Source organism: Anolis carolinensis, chromosome 4 (genome assembly GCF_035594765.1).
Source record: "Anolis carolinensis isolate JA03-04 chromosome 4, rAnoCar3.1.pri, whole genome shotgun sequence".
NCBI classification, from domain to species: Eukaryota; Metazoa; Chordata; class Lepidosauria; order Squamata; family Dactyloidae; genus Anolis; species Anolis carolinensis.
This window is the reverse complement of record NC_085844.1, coordinates 210,402,093-210,423,070: the sequence shown is the minus strand read 5'-3', so window position 1 is coordinate 210,423,070 and position 20,978 is coordinate 210,402,093.

Here is a 20,978-nt window from a genome sequence, read left to right as displayed (position 1 = left end):
CAAACTCAGTTTAAAATTTTAGCCAAATCTTAGCCAAATCCTACCTGAAGCCAGGGAGCAAAAATGTCCTCCTGCTTCCTCTGCTTCTGCGAGAACCAACTGCCCTTCTGGGATCAGGCTCTGGCAGAAACTCACACTGGCAAATAAAGCTTTCCCAGAAACTCAATTAACAGGGGACAATGCCTGCTGTCAATCAACTTAAGTACCTGGCTCTCTTTCAACACAACAGTCACACAACAGTTAGACTTTGACCACAGGAGCCAAGCCCAAACTCAGTTTAAAATTTTAGCCAAATCTTAGCCAAATCCTACCTGAAGCCAGGGAGCAAAAATGTCCTCCTGCTTCCTCTGCTTCTGCGAGAACCAACTGCCCTTCTGGGATCAGGCTCTGGCAGAAACTCACACTGGCAAATAAAGCTTTCCCAGAAACTCAATTAACAGGGGACAATGCCTGCTGTCAATCAACTTAAGTACCTGGCTCTCTTTCAACACAACAGTCACACAACAGTTAGACTTTGACCACAGGAGCCAAGCCCAAACTCAGTTTAAAATTTTAGCCAAATCCTACCTGAAGCCAGGGAGCAAAAATGTCCTCCTGCTTCCTCTGCTTCTGCGAGAACCAACTGCCCTTCTGGGATCAGGCTCTGGCAGAAACTCACACTGGCAAATAAAGCTTTCCCAGAAACTCAATTAACAGGGGACAATGCCTGCTGTCAATCAACTTAAGTACCTGGCTCTCTTTCAACACAACAGTCACACAACAGTTAGACTTTGACCACAGGAGCCAAGCCCAAACTCAGTTTAAAATTTTAGCCAAATCTTAGCCAAATCCTACCTGAAGCCAGGGAGCAAAAATGTCCTCCTGCTTCCTCTGCTTCTGCGAGAACCAACTGCCCTTCTGGGATCAGGCTCTGGCAGAAACTCACACTGGCAAATAAAGCTTTCCCAGAAACTCAATTAACAGGGGACAATGCCTGCTGTCAATCAACTTAAGTACCTGGCTCTCTTTCAACACAACAGTCACACAACAGTTAGACTTTGACCACAGGAGCCAAGCCCAAACTCAGTTTAAAATTTTAGCCAAATCTTAGCCAAATCCTACCTGAAGCCAGGGAGCAAAAATGTCCTCCTGCTTCCTCTGCTTCTGCGAGAACCAACTGCCCTTCTGGGATCAGGCTCTGGCAGAAACTCACACTGGCAAATAAAGCTTTCCCAGAAACTCAATTAACAGGGGACAATGCCTGCTGTCAATCAACTTAAGTACCTGGCTCTCTTTCAACACAACAGTCACACAACAGTTAGACTTTGACCACAGGAGCCAAGCCCAAACTCAGTTTAAAATTTTAGCCAAATCTTAGCCAAATCCTACCTGAAGCCAGGGAGCAAAAATGTCCTCCTGCTTCCTCTGCTTCTGCGAGAACCAACTGCCCTTCTGGGATCAGGCTCTGGCAGAAACTCACACTGGCAAATAAAGCTTTCCCAGAAACTCAATTAACAGGGGACAATGCCTGCTGTCAATCAACTTAAGTACCTGGCTCTCTTTCAACACAACAGTCACACAACAGTTAGACTTTGACCACAGGAGCCAAGCCCAAACTCAGTTTAAAATTTTAGCCAAATCTTAGCCAAATCCTACCTGAAGCCAGGGAGCAAAAATGTCCTCCTGCTTCCTCTGCTTCTGCGAGAACCAACTGCCCTTCTGGGATCAGGCTCTGGCAGAAACTCACACTGGCAAATAAAGCTTTCCCAGAAACTCAATTAACAGGGGACAATGCCTGCTGTCAATCAACTTAAGTACCTGGCTCTCTTTCAACACAACAGTCACACAACAGTTAGACTTTGACCACAGGAGCCAAGCCCAAACTCAGTTTAAAATTTTAGCCAAATCTTAGCCAAATCCTACCTGAAGCCAGGGAGCAAAAATGTCCTCCTGCTTCCTCTGCTTCTGCGAGAACCAACTGCCCTTCTGGGATCAGGCTCTGGCAGAAACTCACACTGGCAAATAAAGCTTTCCCAGAAACTCAATTAACAGGGGACAATGCCTGCTGTCAATCAACTTAAGTACCTGGCTCTCTTTCAACACAACAGTCACACAACAGTTAGACTTTGACCACAGGAGCCAAGCCCAAACTCAGTTTAAAATTTTAGCCAAATCTTAGCCAAATCCTACCTGAAGCCAGGGAGCAAAAATGTCCTCCTGCTTCCTCTGCTTCTGCGAGAACCAACTGCCCTTCTGGGATCAGGCTCTGGCAGAAACTCACACTGGCAAATAAAGCTTTCCCAGAAACTCAATTAACAGGGGACAATGCCTGCTGTCAATCAACTTAAGTACCTGGCTCTCTTTCAACACAACAGTCACACAACAGTTAGACTTTGACCACAGGAGCCAAGCCCAAACTCAGTTTAAAATTTTAGCCAAATCTTAGCCAAATCCTACCTGAAGCCAGGGAGCAAAAATGTCCTCCTGCTTCCTCTGCTTCTGCGAGAACCAACTGCCCTTCTGGGATCAGGCTCTGGCAGAAACTCACACTGGCAAATAAAGCTTTCCCAGAAACTCAATTAACAGGGGACAATGCCTGCTGTCAATCAACTTAAGTACCTGGCTCTCTTTCAACACAACAGTCACACAACAGTTAGACTTTGACCACAGGAGCCAAGCCCAAACTCAGTTTAAAATTTTAGCCAAATCTTAGCCAAATCCTACCTGAAGCCAGGGAGCAAAAATGTCCTCCTGCTTCCTCTGCTTCTGCGAGAACCAACTGCCCTTCTGGGATCAGGCTCTGGCAGAAACTCACACTGGCAAATAAAGCTTTCCCAGAAACTCAATTAACAGGGGACAATGCCTGCTGTCAATCAACTTAAGTACCTGGCTCTCTTTCAACACAACAGTCACACAACAGTTAGACTTTGACCACAGGAGCCAAGCCCAAACTCAGTTTAAAATTTTAGCCAAATCTTAGCCAAATCCTACCTGAAGCCAGGGAGCAAAAATGTCCTCCTGCTTCCTCTGCTTCTGCGAGAACCAACTGCCCTTCTGGGATCAGGCTCTGGCAGAAACTCACACTGGCAAATAAAGCTTTCCCAGAAACTCAATTAACAGGGGACAATGCCTGCTGTCAATCAACTTAAGTACCTGGCTCTCTTTCAACACAACAGTCACACAACAGTTAGACTTTGACCACAGGAGCCAAGCCCAAACTCAGTTTAAAATTTTAGCCAAATCTTAGCCAAATCCTACCTGAAGCCAGGGAGCAAAAATGTCCTCCTGCTTCCTCTGCTTCTGCGAGAACCAACTGCCCTTCTGGGATCAGGCTCTGGCAGAAACTCACACTGGCAAATAAAGCTTTCCCAGAAACTCAATTAACAGGGGACAATGCCTGCTGTCAATCAACTTAAGTACCTGGCTCTCTTTCAACACAACAGTCACACAACAGTTAGACTTTGACCACAGGAGCCAAGCCCAAACTCAGTTTAAAATTTTAGCCAAATCTTAGCCAAATCCTACCTGAAGCCAGGGAGCAAAAATGTCCTCCTGCTTCCTCTGCTTCTGCGAGAACCAACTGCCCTTCTGGGATCAGGCTCTGGCAGAAACTCACACTGGCAAATAAAGCTTTCCCAGAAACTCAATTAACAGGGGACAATGCCTGCTGTCAATCAACTTAAGTACCTGGCTCTCTTTCAACACAACAGTCACACAACAGTTAGACTTTGACCACAGGAGCCAAGCCCAAACTCAGTTTAAAATTTTAGCCAAATCTTAGCCAAATCCTACCTGAAGCCAGGGAGCAAAAATGTCCTCCTGCTTCCTCTGCTTCTGCGAGAACCAACTGCCCTTCTGGGATCAGGCTCTGGCAGAAACTCACACTGGCAAATAAAGCTTTCCCAGAAACTCAATTAACAGGGGACAATGCCTGCTGTCAATCAACTTAAGTACCTGGCTCTCTTTCAACACAACAGTCACACAACAGTTAGACTTTGACCACAGGAGCCAAGCCCAAACTCAGTTTAAAATTTTAGCCAAATCTTAGCCAAATCCTACCTGAAGCCAGGGAGCAAAAATGTCCTCCTGCTTCCTCTGCTTCTGCGAGAACCAACTGCCCTTCTGGGATCAGGCTCTGGCAGAAACTCACACTGGCAAATAAAGCTTTCCCAGAAACTCAATTAACAGGGGACAATGCCTGCTGTCAATCAACTTAAGTACCTGGCTCTCTTTCAACACAACAGTCACACAACAGTTAGACTTTGACCACAGGAGCCAAGCCCAAACTCAGTTTAAAATTTTAGCCAAATCTTAGCCAAATCCTACCTGAAGCCAGGGAGCAAAAATGTCCTCCTGCTTCCTCTGCTTCTGCGAGAACCAACTGCGAGAACACCCTACCCCAAAAGGACTAACAGCACATGGACACGGACTTGCACTTGCCTGAGTTCTTAAGAGCAAGCCTGGATGCTCTTAAGAGCATTTTTCCAACTTTGTTTCCTTTCTTTTCCTTTCCTTTCTTCCTTTTTTCTTTTCTTTTCTTTTCTTTTCCTTCCTTCCTTTCTTTTTTGAAGTCCTCTTAATGAAAAGGAGAGTCCAAAGTTCAGATGAAGAAGGCCCTGAAAAGGCCAGTCAATGAAATGTACGCCCTTAAACCAGTCAGCTCAAATTTACAGACGTTAGAATTGCCAATAGAACATATCAAAGGCAACGAAACAGTAATACCTTTATATATGATCACCCAGCATGAAAGACAGAAACTCGGAACATATCTCTGGCAGATTTTATCAGCAGCTGCCACAAACATTGTCATCAATCCATCAACAAAAAACAAGAGTCAGATGGTGAAACATCGCTGCTTACAACTTCCATGTGAAACATATACAACACATAAGTACATAGAACAATGTATGCTATCAGCTGTGTTTTGTCTAAAGGCACACAGGAGCACTGTTCTAGTAGTATACTTGCTATCTAAATGTGCTGTCAGCGTTGTGTGGGAACACCCTTCTCAAAATACAGAAGAGTCCAATAAGTAAAAGGCAATATATCAGATCCCCCATTGTGGTTAGCCACCCTCTCTTAGGGGTGGGAGCCCATTTTCATTTATGCCAAGGGCTGCATTCCCTTAGCAGTGATCCCATCAGGGCCACATACCAGCAATGGGCAGCACCAGAGATTGAAGTGAGTGATGCTCCCCTCTCCATCTCACTTTCTACCACACCAAAGCTGGAGGTCACTCAACCCTGACTCACTGTGCACACCCACTTGCAGCCTCCACCCAGTACAGAACATCTCACTTCAAGAGCATCCTTGGGTCATTGTCATGGACTATGCAACTCTGAACCCTCATCCTACCCAACCTGGTATGCCTCATTTTATTACTGTGCCACCCCATGTGCATGGCAAAAAGGGGAAAGACCTCTTCAAAGTTTATTTTGAAAACATGGCAAGCCGGGGATTTTATATTCAGCACCCACTCCAATAAAAGATGAAAGACCAATGGGGGATTTTTCTAACTGGAAATTACAAGGTAATTGATGGTTCATGTCTCATTAAAACCATGAAAGGGTGCCATATAACCTTTGAACCCCTAACCGTCAAGGAATTTCCCTGGTTACTGCCTTCTTCAAGAGTTGGATGTCATATATAACATGTGCAAGGGGGTAATGTACTTAATCCGTCCTATGTTTCCCATGAGAATGGTGATTGAGAAGTAGAGAGTAAAAGTTGTCACTCTGGCTTTCAATGGAGCACAACAGCACTTTTCTTAGAACTGAATTTACAAAGCCAGCTTTGCACTACTTAGATATCTTTAGGGGATTTTCCAGCCCTACACAATGAGAGTTCAATTGCTTCTGTGAGGATTGAGTTTTCAGATTATGTTGAGCGTGCAGCATGTTTTCTCACCCAAATCAATCCACTAACTTTGAAGCCATGTCATCTAATTGTTTTCTTATGTCTTTTTATTGTTTTATATAAAAATTCATGGGATCACAAATACAATTAGGCTTTGTATGTGTGTTAGTTTTGAAGTCCTACCCTGATTATAAAAGTTGCCCTTCAAAATGACATGCAGAAATTCTGTTGACATATGTCAACCCCATGAATTTTATAGCATTTTCTATGGCAAGCGCTGATTTGCCATTATCTCTTCGAAATATAGGCTAGTCCTAGAGTATCTGGTATTCCTTGGTGATCCTTCATCCCTGGTGGCGCAATGGGTTAAACCCTTGTGCTGGTAGGACTACTGACCGAAAGGTCGGTGGTTTGAATCTGGGGAGTGGGGTGAGCTCCTGTCTGTCAGCTTTAGCTCCCCTTGAGGGGACATGAGAGAAGCCTCCCACGGGATGGTAAAACATCAAGCATCCGGACATCCCCTAGGCAACGTCCTTGCAGAAGGCCAATTCTCTTAGATCAGAAGCGACTTGCAGTTTCTCCAGTTGCTCCTGACACGAAAAAAAATCCAAGTACTAACCGGGATTTGACCCTACATAGCTTCCAAGATTGGCTGGGCTCTGCTAGCTTCAGGATATTTATGCCTATCCATTTAAAAACTTTTTATAAAGCAGTTACGAGGAGTGAGAGCAATACTTTTTAATGTTATGTTCCATGCCAAACCGCCAGAGGGCTCCAGCGATTTGAATCAGCCACATGCCAAGTAAACTAAAATTCAGAAGATTGTCTAGGGATCAGTTACAGGTTAAAATGGCAATGCACATAATAATTTTCCAAGAGTTGTTTTTCAGTTGAAAGCCATATAAACAAAATGTAATTTTGAGCAGGAGAAGCATGTGAAGTGAAAAGGAAGGGGTACTTGATTATTTCTTGAGATATATTAGCACATTCTTTCTACGTCCCAAGTTTCAGGTGCCTTCGACGTTAGGAGCATATCTGGAACCCAATGCAAAGGGAAAGGGATAATTTGGTCTAAAATAAACCACAAAAAGCACACAAAAAGGCAGACAAGGGATTAAATAAATTGCTGTGTGTGTCAGCGCCATCCCTACCCTATTCTGGGAATATTGTATTGTAGTGTATGAATGAGAATTTTCCACTCAAAGGCTGACATGTCTCCAGTAATAACTAATGGCAGCTTCAATTTAAGTAAAATGGTAAGTCTGTTCTGGGTTTTAATGTTGACTTTAAAGGAACCATCCAAAGTGCTGAACTCTGTCTTCAAAACAGAGTAAAATCCAGAATGGATTCACCACCCCACCAGTTGCCACTGGATGGCAAATTTGGATAAACTAGTTCTAACTCAATTTCTCCTAGCCAGTGTGTTTTTCCTCATTAATAACCTCTGCCATCCTGACCACACTCTAATATTGCTTGACCACATGTTTTCATCTGTGAGAAGTGGGAGGGTTTGTGTGTGTCTAGCATCGATCTCAGTGCCAAGGCTGTAAACTGTCACATCCAGTCAAGGCTGAAGGGAGCTGTTACCCAACAAAAACAGATGGGTGCGGGCCTGTTAGGTGATCTGAGCTGAGAGGCAAAGCATGGGCCAAGGCTTCTACATGATTGCCTGGAATTTGAGATTATCCTGAAGTTCCAAGAAAACTGCTTACTTGAGATGAAGAATCTGTCTTTTTTTTTTTTTTTTTGAAAAAAAGGATTGTTTCTTATTTAGCTTTCACATTTCAGAGGGAAATAATGTGGTACTTGGTAAAAGGTTTGAGCACAGTGAGGACAAAGCAATACCATCAAAACAGGAAACCAGGACAGATCTGTGCAACCATGGGACCTTACAAAGTTGCAAAATTCATAAACAAGTTTTTAATCTATCTTTTATAAAAGTGTTGATCTCACATGGAAAGGGAAATAGGGCAGAGTAATTTACAGTGAAAAAGCATTTCATATATTAGTTGTCACAGGACTATATCTAGAGAATGAATATCATGTAAGTGAGGAGTCTGGTTATGGACTTTTTGCTGAAGTAAATATCCAAGCTACAGGAATAATAAAAAGAAGGGATAGGAAGATGGAGGAGGAGGAGGAGGAGGAGGAGGTTTTATAACAGGAAAATGGCAATGTTTGGTTTCTAGTGTCCATTGTATGTTGCATTTATCCTGAAAATGGAGGAGGGACTGTGCTGGTTGGGGATACCAGGGGTGTTTAGTCCTTAAATGTTATTTGTACATACAGTAGAGTCTCACTTATCCAAGCTAAACTGGCCGGCAGAAGCTTGGATAAGCTAATATCTTGGATAATAAGGAGGGATTAAGGAAAAGCCTATTAAACATCAAATTAGGTTATGATTTTACAAATTAAGCACTAAAACGTCATGTTTTACAACAAATTTGACAGAAAAAGCAGTTCAATACGCAGTAATGTTATATTGTAATTATTGTATTTACAAATTTAGCACCAAAATATCGCGATATATTGAAAACATTGACTACAAAAATGGCTTGGATAATCCAGAAACTTGGATAAGTGAGGCTTGGATAAGTGAGACTCTACTGTATTAGTCAGTCTTTGTTCAGTCATGATTCCCACCACATATGCTTCAGTATTCCAGTTACTATCACCTGCATATCCTTCAACGTGTCATGATTTAGCAAGAACAATTAAGCCTCTTCTGTCCCACTTTTAAAACATATTTTAAAAGCTCAAAGCTTCTATCTATACTCACACTTTCCCCCTTTGTCCCCAGTTTATTTCAAGTGCTGCAAACAGAGTTCAAAGTGCCAAAGCCATTTCTAATCAATAAACTCAGCAGGCAGGAAAGGAGTAGGCAGAATCTTTTCCATCCCAGTAGGCACAGGCTAAAACTTCCACAGCCTTGCTTGGCTTATGTGTTCTTCTTCATTAACCACCGCAATGTTGTTTGTCCACACATATCTCAATTTTCATCTATGAAATTTTGCTCCATTATAACAACACATTAGTGGGTATGGGCTAGAGAATAATAAGTACAATAATATACATTTTCCTGCAAGGTGCATTGTTATTAACCCATTTATATGCATTTGTGTTTCGCTCTTTTAGTTGTACTTCTTTGATCCTCATCCATCACTTTCAAAAATTAACACAATATTTTCCACAGGCATATATGTAAACCTTTCTGTAATTTTTAGGGACAGAAGATCTTTTCCTCCTGGTTTCATTGAGACAAGACGATCAGGTATTGCAGGTGTGTTGTCTCTTCAGAGAGGCAAAATCTGTTACTTGTGAATTTCATCGCAGGTTCCATAATCATCCCTATTGGTTTGGCTCCTTTGTTTCTGGAAGTCTTGATATGCTATTGGCTCTGACTGGTTGAGTATAACTTGGTGGCTACTGGCTACATTCGGCCAGCTTGTTATCAATGCTGAAGGATCACATATTTCAGAAGAATTACTCACTCCACTAAGGTGCAGCAGTCCAGCAGTAAGGTGCAGCAGTCCAGTGTTCGAGCTCAGCTGGAAAGGTGGGAACTTGTTCATTGCAAGAGCAATACCCACAATGTGCTTCTAATCACAACAGATCAGCAAACTGGAGTAAAGGGAAAGACTTCTGCTTTTCAACTATCCTTCAGCTAGACATCTGTTGCCACCTCCTGGAGAGCAAATGACGGGAAGCGAGAGTAAGTCTGAGATTTTGGGTTTTGGAACAGTGAAGGCTAGCAAAGAGAAAAATTAGCATCTTGACTGGAATCCTTTTGGTGACCTACACCAGCTAATTCATGTCAACATAAAGCACCTTTTAGGGTGCTACTCAGCAATGGCAATGATTTTGTTTTAATCAGCTGCAAAGTTCTCAAATCTTTCCTTTGCATAGTTTCAAATGCTGATAGATACAGGTATGTCATCCTAACCAGGCTGAGTTTGTTGGAAGAGCAGCTGCTATGGTTGATAGCACTGCCTACAAATGACCAGCTGGACAGTAGAGGTTCAGGTCAAATTCAAGAATATCTGTAATTAGGGAGGTACAGGAGATTGTGGGCTCTTCCACACAGCCATATAATCCCTATAATCCAGAATAGCAAGGCAGATAATCCACAGTATCTGGGTTATCTGAGTCCACGTTGCCCTATAACCAAGTTTAAAGCAGATAATGTAGGATTTTATACAGCTGTATGGAAAGGGCCTGTGGTGGTCTTGTAGCTGTCACAATAATCAACCTGGTGGAGACTTTTTAGGGTGATTGGTATGATAATAGGGGAACAAATTTTGTATCTTTGGATTGTTGTTTCAGACCACAGTATTTATATCCAACGTCTCCTACTGAATATTCAGTGTTTGGGATGACTGGCAACAGTGACTAAGTCAGCTGGCATTGGACAAATGCCTTACTAAATTAGATTTCTGAGAACTTGCTGGGAGCTGTAGTTTAATAGAGTATTTTTAAAAATAAACTCTGGTATTGGAGGAGATGGTCTTCTTATGTAATGTCCTCCATATCCCTCACCTTACATAGCTTGGAAAAGAGACAATAGCACCTTTTCAATCAGGCATCCCTGATATACCAATACTATTCCATGTGAATCAGAGATCCACCACATTCTCAACAAGTACCTATGAAGACCTGTTATGGGGAGGTTTCAGACAAGCCCTCCATAGCCTCCTACTATGGACTCTTTCCTTTTCTTGTTTGTAATTTTTTTCTAGTAGAGATTCCTGTTACATTCTTATTCTTACTAAGTAAATTGTCATTATAACAAAATCTTCCCTTGCCCTACAGCTCCCTCTGTGGGTTAAAAACTGAAAGATATGAGAATTAAATTCTGTCATACATTTTAATTATGTTGCATTTGCTTTAATCTGGAAATGGGTGGAGTATAAATGAGAAGAATATGGTCTCAACCGTGATTATAAATATTATATGAGGAGGATATGCAACATAAGAAAGTGATAGAAATTACTAGCAAGTATACAAAATGAATATGCAAATTCTTAAAATCAGAACTTAACAGTAGATACACAACTCAGGCTATAAAATCTTGAGTGGTAACCAGTTATTCAGCATAATACTGAAATTGTTGCTTGGGCCCAGACACAACTAGCTGTATTAAAAGATCAGAAAATTAGGACAACAAACCACACCCTATATCCTAAAAGTGATATTAATGGACGGCATCTACCATGTTTTGCTGGCTGAGGGTTTAGTACAAGTAAAGGCAACCACTGAAGCAGAGAAAAAACCCCTGAGTCAAAAAAAGAAAGAAATGTATATAGAGAAAATATTGAACACACTGAAGAAATAAAAGATGGGTATAGAAAGGAAATCATGAAACATCTTATTTTTGGAGTACTTTTAATTATTTTCCACATACTGAATGAAGTATCCTGTGTGCATATTCATTGTTGTATGCACAGTCTCAAACCTACATGTTTTTGTCCATTTACACACATGCACAGAGCCCCGAGTGGCGCAGTGGATTAAACCACTGAGTTGCTGAACTTGCTGACTGAAAAGTTGGTGGTTCAAATCTTGGAAGCAACGTGAGCTCCCACTGTTAGCCCCAGCTTCTGCCAACTAGCAGTTCGAAAACATGCAAATGTGAGTAGATCAATAAGTACCGCTCCAGTGGTAAGGTAATGGCACTCCATGCAGTCATGCCAGCCACATGACCTTGGAAGTGTCTACGGACAATGCCTGCACTTCAGCTTAGAAATGGAGATGAGCACCACCCCACCCCCCAGAGTCAGATGGAACTTAGACTTCATGTCAGGGGAAAAGCTTTACTTTTACCCTTACACACATGCACACATACATTTTAAAAACATTATTTGAAAACTGCATCACAAACCTGAGAAAGGTTTAAAGTGCATTTCAGTTTAGACCAGTAATTATACATTTACAAAGTCTATATTGACATGCAAATGGCTCAAATTTCCTACCTATCCCTAGTGCTGAAAGGGAAATCAGCACAGAGTATTTCCATTCACACATCTTTGCTCATTGGATATATGTGCTAACATTTTGTCCTTGTCTCTCTCATTTGCTCTCCTGCATCCTTTCTTTTGAGTCTTGTTTTAAAATACATTTGGAGTATCATTCTGTCAAAGAGTAAAGTAGCTTGATATCTGAAATTATGTGAGTGTCTATCCTTGATACATTCTAACACCAGGCGGCACCACCAACACATAAAATAAAATACAAAGCCTGGCTTTATGGAAAGATCTCTGATTTGTAAATTCATTTGCAAATCAAACACTGTTCCATTTATGCAAACAAATTAATGGCACGTCCCATGCATACTAGTAAGGAATAAAGGGCTGGGTTGTACAACAGAGACTTTTTAGAAAACAGTATTTTTCCAGTCACAACCATTTACTTCCTCCCCAAAGGGGAGGGATGACAACTATGCATCAGACTGAATGTGTTTCCTTTCTCTAGATTTATTTAATTTCCTGTTTCCATACTGCTTTCCATTATAGCACAGTGGAAGAAAATTATTTATAAAATCTAGAAGAATCCTTTCGTGTCCCAGGGCAGAGCATTCCATTTGGTGCCCCAGGAATGGGCTGATTTCTAAAACCTTGGAGGAAAAAAGAATTTGAAAGAAGGAAAATTGGTTGATTTGCATAATTGAAGGTAATATGGTCTCAATGTTTCTGCTTTTAATTTGCAAATATAATATAATGCTATTATACAAGGAATTTCTTCATATAAATTAGGAACAACCAAATTTGTTTTGGGTTGCTGTGAGCTTTCCAGGCTGTAAGGCCATGTTCTAGAAGCATTCTCTCCTAACATTTCACCCACATATATGGCAGACATCCTCAGAGGTTGTGAGGTCTGTTGGAAACTAGGCAAGTGGCGCTTGTATATCTGTAGAATGTTCAGGGTGGGAGAAAGAACTCTTGCCTGTTTGAGGCAAGTGTGAATGTTGCAGTTGGCCAGCCTGATTCGCATTGAATAGCCTTGCAGCTTCAAAGCCTGGCTGCTTCCTGCCTGAGGGAAGGAAGGCCCCTGATTGTTTCTTAGCTGGAATTCCTCTGTCTTCTGAGTGTTGTTCTTTATGTAGTGTCCTGATTTGTTTTTTTTTTCCCCAAGTCTTTTTCCATCCAAGATTCTAATAATCACTCTTTTCACAGGGCAACGAATGGAATGCCCTTCTGGGATATATTGAAAGCATTTTTTAGATTTTACACATTTTTTCACTGTTCTATAATGCTTTGGAGTATTTTGGAAAAGCAGTCAGGCTCCTTGCTTCAGACACTTCCACATAGCCTTCACAGTTTTTTATCTCACTTTCACAACTTTGAAAAAGTTACAGTTACTATCTTGTGTCTGCCTTCAAGGTATCAAACCAGTTTCCTATTTTGCCCATAAATGTTGCTATCAGCAATCTACAGTAAGGCTAATGACTGATGCCTTTTGAAGATTCTGCTTTCTTCACGCAAGGGGTGAGTTTCTGGATAAAAGGATGTTACTCCTCCTGGGATGGAAATATTGGATTAGAGGCCTGGGCTCACGACAGCCAGTCTGGCATATGGCAGCTGCTGGGAAGCTTAGCTCCTGCTGACTTCCAGCTGCTCAAACCAATATATCTGTGATGCTATGTGTTGAATTACAATTTTGGCACACTAACACATATCTTATATTTAGGGAAGATCTAACTGGCACAGTGGCAACAAATGCAGCTGAATGCAGGGGAATACAGAGAAAGGTGGATGGAGCAACATATACATACACACATACATACATACATACATACATACATATAATCACAAAGTGATTGCTGGAATATATTTCTTCTTGGTTACATCAATTCTCCCCTAAGTTGTTGCTGGTTTTTTACTTTGGGATCACATATTTTGTACAGATCACGGGTCCTTCTTCTCATCCTTGTGAGTTCATGGCAAAGAGTGGAATATTTACAAAGTATGTTTACATTGTCAAATTAATGCAGTTAGACACCACTTTTCCTGCCATGGTTCAATGCTATGGAATCATGGGAGTTGTAATTTTAAAAGGACTTGAGCCTTCTCTGCCAAAGAGTGTCAATTAGCGTAGCAGTTAGGCTTAGCCTCTTTTGCATCACTGAAGACCACAAGACTGTGATCATGAACACATTTGCTATTAGGGAGTAAGATCACTTCACAAAAGTACACTTTAAATAAATAGGCATAGGATTGCCTGGTGAGGTTTAATTTTAGGAACAATTATTAGGGAGTATAAGCCATTAAATTCAATAGGATTTACTTCCAAATAAGCATGTCCCCATTAACTCTTCTGTGCTTCGGTGTTGGAAAACACATAAATAGCAGCAGCCATGAAAAACTCAAACTGTAAGGACTTAAATCTTAATTTTGAAGAAAGAAAATTCTACTTTTATAGCAAAAAGCAGAAGGAAAACTGCAGGAAGGTAATGCAAACTAATTCATCTTACTTTTTATATTCACATTTCCCTAGCACAACATTTAAGGAAGAAGCCTGGATTTGTCATAGAGAAATTCAGAGCTTGATTAAACTGGGCTGTGGAGCTAGAGAAGATTTAAGCATGTGAGATTGGAAAAGTGCCTTTTTGATGTTGAAATTTCTGGGTTAATCTTTGTCACTCTGGTCTCTTTATGACTCCCTGCTATGTTACTGTAAATATGCTTTGAGACAGATAATTTTGCAGAAGTGGCAAAACACTCTCCTTCATGAAATGCTTCTGAAAAGATATGATTGTTAAAGGATTATAATAAATCCACATCAGATTATCTTCACTATGCCCTACTAATCGTGTGTAAAGAGCCAAGCATCAAAGATAATATAACACTGCTTTTGACCAAGGCTATTAAGACACATTTCTGAAAGTGATGGGAATATTAATATAATCACATATTTTCTTCATACAATGTATGTGAGCAAAGGAGAGGGTATGCATTATTGCAAACAGCTTCTTTAGCTGGCCCAACTAGGAACCTGAAGGCAGAAGGAACTAGAAATATTTAATTAAACTGATATGAGACTATGGGGCTTCCAATGTATTAAATCCACGTCTTTCTTCTCAACCTTGACTCTTTCTTTCATCACTTATCTGATCACTTCTACACTGTAGAACTAATGCAGTTTGGCACCACTTTAACTGGCATGGCTCAATGCTATGGAATCCTGAGATTTGTACTTTGGTGAACCACCAGCATTCTTTGGCAGAGAAAGCTAAATATCATGTAAAACTACCCTTCTCATGTTTTCATAGCATGGAGGGCCCTTCCAGACAGGTGCTTAATCCAGAGTAAGGGAGTGGGATTAATCCAAAGTAAGGAAGGAGAGTTCACACAAGGAGCTCTCAGGCCCGGGAAACTGTTCCACAGCATCCAGAAAGTTTTAGTTAATGCAAACTGAAGGGAACTGCAAAAGGTATGGCAGGACATCCGCCAGAAGTTTTCTTTTAATTTTTTTTTCCTAATGAAGCTCTGAGATGTGCTGCACCTCATAAGCATTTTGCCACAGTTGCAGCACAGATACGGAGATAATAAAGTAGGCTCAAGCAGATTTTCTTTCGTTTCTCCTCACTCTCACTCCTGGTGCCTCCAGGTTTGTCCTCTTGAACCCCATTTCCCTTTGGGGTCACTTGCTTGTGACATGTTGCTGCTACTGTGTAATTTCAAGCTCTGTAATACACAGGAAATGAAAACAAAGGAATAGTTGGAGAGAGTTCTCATGGGAATTGCTTTCTTCTCGTGCTTCCATTTAGCCACCTGTGTGTCCGTAGCTCCATCTGTTTACATCCCTCTATCAGCTGTTTAAAAAATTTAAATTGAGAATAAGCACTGGAGCAGTCTACACCAGTGTACCACAAGGAACTTTCTTTTTTTGGGGGGGGGGGGGGAGCACAGAGACATACAGTGCATTTTTCACCTTATATTGGATTTTATGCGAACCTTTTGATCATATGTTTTTCATGCCTTCTCATGATCAATCACACATTATAGGTGTGCGTTATATGTCCACTGCCACACTTTTTATCCCACTTTCTACTGGGCTTTCAGGTCTGTGTAGTCATGACAATTAAAACTGATATTAAACTGCATTAATTTTACAGTGTAGATGGACCCAGACTCAAGCAAAGGCTGCAAAAAGAACCCTACAACAACAGCCTCTTCTACATTGCCATATAATCCAGATTATCAAAGTAGATAATCCACATTATACTACCATATAATCCAGTTCAAAGTAGGTAATTTGGATTTTATACGGCAGTGTAAAAGGAGCCTACATTAATGTTTACTCTACATGGAGAAAGTCCCACCAAAATTCAAATTCAGGCATATTGAAGCTGTGATCACTTCAAAAACTAAGATCTCAAAATACCTTTACTTGGTCTACATTCTGTAGAATAATCTGAATCAGTTTTCACATAATTTCAGTTTGCTAGCTCTCAAGGAATCTACTCAAACATGTCTGTGAAAAATGCATTAATAAAAAAAACAGCTTCTTATTTATGATTATTACTAACACATGTGCTTACATTGCAGGAAGATATTGAATTTCTTTCCATTCAAAGAAAAGCTTTGAGTTTTCTGAAAATTAGAGTTCCTGCACATCTCTAGCTTAGATAACTATACAGCAGTTGCACTAGGCTCCGAAAAGCCCAGCTTCATAGCTATGGAAGGTCAGTTAGACCCACATAAGGAAGTTTTACTGTGTTATTTGGGTCTACACTGACCATATAATGCAATTCCAAACTGTATTATATGGCAGTGTAGATCCCGCCTCAATCACTTTCTGTCTACTTAGCCAATTTCACAGGATAGTTATGAACAGGGGAGAAGAAATGAACACTGTCCTAAACTACTGGGGGAAGGGGAGAATGTAAGAGGTAATTACGGTCGTTACTTTTCTTTTTATTTTCTCTGTCTTATATCCAGCCTTCCAATTATTGTAGCAGGGATGATTCAAGCGGTAGCAACAGCAGGAATATTAATGCTTCTTTGCTCATAAACACTCTTAGAATAATGTTTAAGCAATTATATAACTTCATAATTAAATACAGTGCACCCTCAATATCTGTGGGCTTTAGTTCCAGGACCTTAAGTGGATACCAAAATCTATGGATACTCAAGTCCAACTACAGGCAGTCCCCAAGTTCTGAAAAATAATTTGAATATGAATGTTGGGACAGGTACATTTTCAAGGGTAATCCCTGTTTCCACAACAAATCAAATTTTCCAAAATCCAGCTGTCGTAGGGACAGAAAGTGCGGTGAACTCTTCTGAGCAAGGCCTTCTTCTTCTTCTTCTTCTTCTTCTTCTTCTTCTTCTTCTTCAATCAGATAGTCGTTTCCGACTCTTTGTGACCTCATGGACCAGTCCGCGCCAGAGCTCCCTGTCAGCCATCGCCGCCCCCAGTTCCTTCAAGTTCATGCCAGTCACTTCAAGGATATCGTCCCTCCACCTTGCCCTTGGTCGGCCTGTCTTCCTTTTTTCTTCCATTTTCCCCAGCATCATGATCTTTTAGAAGCTTTCCTGTCTTCTCATGATGTGGCCAAAATACTTCATCCTTGCCTCTAATATCCTTCCCTCCAGTGAGCAGCCGGGCATTATTTCCTCGACTGGTTGGATCTTCTTGCAGTCCAAAGCACTCTCAGGATTTTCCTCCAGCACCAAAGTTCAAAAGCATCTATCTACCTTCGCTCAGCCTTCCTTATGGTCCAGCTCTCGCATCCATGGGTTACTATGGGGAATCCCATTGCTTTCACTATGCGGACCTTCATTGCTAGTGTGATGTCTCAGCTCTTCACTATTTTATCAAGGTTGGCCATTGCTCTCCTCCCAAGAAGTAAACGTCTTCTGATTTCCTGGCTGCAGTCTGCATCTGCAGTGATCTTCACACCTAGAAATATAAATTCTGTCATCACCTTGACAGCATCATCTTTCAAGATTTTAAACAACTCAGCTGGGATCCCACCGTCTCCTGCTGAGCAAGGCCACAGACAGCAAAACAAACACCACAGGGGTGTTAATCCTTCCCTATGCTATCCGGCAACTCTTCACACAGGGCGAAGCGTGGTGCACGCGTGGTGAAGACATGGCAACACGAGAAGCCTCCCTTGTTGGCAGGGTGGCAGTGGCATACCGGTTCCACCCTCCTTTGCCTACAAAGCCAGCACGACATTGTGTGATTGCAGCCAGCTGGCTCCATGGGTGACTGGAGCTAGATCGGTGTTTGCCACCAAATCTAGCCCCATATGATGAGGTCATATCTCTTTCTGTAAGAATTGGATTTTGGAAAAATTTGCTTGTTGTGGAAACAAGAATTGGTGATAAAGTTTCAGTGGAGATCCCTTTTCCCCGCGATGACTCCTTCAGGAGTGATTTTCCTTTCTTAGAGATAGCTTACTCTCATTTTCTGTTTTTTCACTCCTGTTTGTAACTTTGAGTCATTTGTAAGCTGGATGTTTGTAACTCGGGGACTGCCTGTATATACAACAGGCTAGTAAAAAGGGTACCCCTTATGTAAAATGGCAAAATCAAGGTTCGCTTTGGTGCAGGAATATTTTCAAGCTGTGGAAAGCTGAATTTGTGGATGTAAAGCCCATGGTTATAGAGGATCAGTCATTCAATCAGTATTTCTCACTCCGCAAAAAATTAAAATCAACTTTAGAAACAAGTTTTACATCCAGAATCTGATGGAGTAATATAGTTTTGAGCACAATGCTGCAGAGGGACAGAGTTGTTATTGGCTATTGTGAATTCGCCTTGAGTTGGTTTCTGCTTGGCGGCTTCTGCTTGTCCTTTTGCACTGGAATCTGGAGCAGAGGGCATGTTGGCATCACTCAATAAAAGAAGCAACAGGAACCAAAGGCATGGGGCAGGCAGGACAGCTTGTTCTTTCCTAATTGGAGAAGCTGGGGTGCCCTCTGAAAAGCTGTGATGGGTGAAGAAAGCTGCAACTGTTCATGGAATAGAGTTGGAAGAGATCACAAAGAGATCATCAACTCCAACCCACTGCCACATAATGGTCCTTCATTTCCTAAACCTGGCAAAACTATCTGGCTATCTTCTTTACCAAAGTTTTGACAAGATATTTATTTGGATTACTATTCCCAGATTCCTGAGAATACATGGTGTAAGGGGACAGCTCAGTGATAAGGCCAAATTTAAACCAGTCAGAGAAGAAAACTTGATGTCAATAACTTTGAAAAATTAGACTCAACTAAATCGGTGTTTATGTTTTCATTGTATTTGTTTTATTTCAGTGTTGCTGTTAGCTACCATGAATTTCATTTCTTTTGGGGCATATGAATAACCAATACACAAATAAGATCATCTCTGATCTTCAAAATCCTTCTCCAATCACACCTTTCTGTTAACATATATTGGCAGATCTGACAGTACCTTCCAAACATTCCCTTCAAATGATTTGTGTTAATCAGTGATGTGGTTAGACATTGAGAAATATGTACGTCTGATCACTTCAACAAGAAGACACAAATGCTTGCATGCTCCATTTCAGCATTTACTACCAGAGATAAATGCATCTACACTAGTGTGGAAGATCTTTCAGTTCTGCTGCAATGTCAGATAGACAGAAAGACTGACATCTATGCAATTATGATTTTGCAGAGTGATATTCCCTTAGATTTTCCTAAATACCTATTTATGCTTGAGTAGAGCAGTAGGAAATAATTGACCTTGAAAGATACGCTTGTCATTATTGCCATGATTTAAAATTCAGAGAATGGCACCACTGCGAGAGGAGTCATTGATCACAAGTAATGTCATTGCCTAGGGTTTCCAGGTTACTATCATTCCAGGCTGTGAGTCATGGGGATGGCCCTCAATGTTGTCACAGGAAGCAGGTCATTTTTATCTCATTAAGCATGACAGACTGAGGATCAAACACAGTTGCTTAGAGCATGTCATTGAAAACAATGAAATCTAGCTAGAAATAATACATGCACACGCACACATATACATACACTATTCAAGGCAGTACTTTCACTCTGAAATTCCTCCCCCTCACTCTGAGTACTGAAGAAGGTCCAAGTCCTTAGGATCAGAGTTAGGCTAGACCCAGAAAACAGGGAATCCTATCACAGGCAATAGGCAAGAAATGACTTAAATATATATGCAGTTACTCTCCCTTGGGTAATTGTGTGGGTAAAGGCAATAAAAATGAAACTGCATTTTCATAACGGCAGCATATTTACAAACTGAAAATGGCTAATTCCTGTTAATCAGTCTTTTTCAACATAGTGCCCCCAGATTGTTGAATTATGGGATAGCACCAGATCAGCAAGTTCTGCAGCTTAGCAGTTTAACCCGCTGTGCCACTGTGGCCCCACTTGCTAGTAGTTCCAGACAATTTTTCTGCAGTCTTTCCTTGCAGGTAATCAGCCAAGAGCTTGAACACTGTTTCCATCCTAAATATCTTGATGTCACCTTAGATCGAACACTAACATATAGGAAACACTGCATGAACACCGAGCACAAAGTAGCTGCATGCAATAACATCCTGCGGAAACGTACTGGCAGCGCATAGGGTGCAGACCCACAATTAATAAGAACATCAGCCCTGGCCTTGTCTTACTCAACTGCTGAGTACACCTGTCCTATCTGGCACAAGTCTGCCCATGCGAAGCAGGTAAACATAGCACTGAACGAAACAGGCAGAATAATCACAGGATGCCTTAAACCTACACCTGTTGATAAACTCTATAAATTAGCTAGCATTGCCCCCCCCCCCCCCGATGTGCGACGGGAAGTTGCTCCTGTGAGAGAAATAAGGTCGAACATTGTGAAAGCCATCCACTGCATGACTTATCAGTAGACTCAAATCAAGGAAAAGCTTCATGAGAACCACCACTCCTCTTGATGTTCCTCTAGCAACAGCAAGGGTGTCCCTCTGGGCAGCTAAACCAGGCAATCTAACTGGATGGTCCCCCACGAGGGCTTGCCTCCAGGGGCAAACCAAGAATGGGCAACTTGGAAGTCCCTGAACAGACACAGAAGCAGAGTGGGCAGATCAAAAGACAACCTGGCACGATGACACTACCTGGAGGAATCTTCCAACTTGTGTGACTGTGGAGCAGAACAAACAACTCCGCAACAATTGTTTGTGATTTTCTAGAA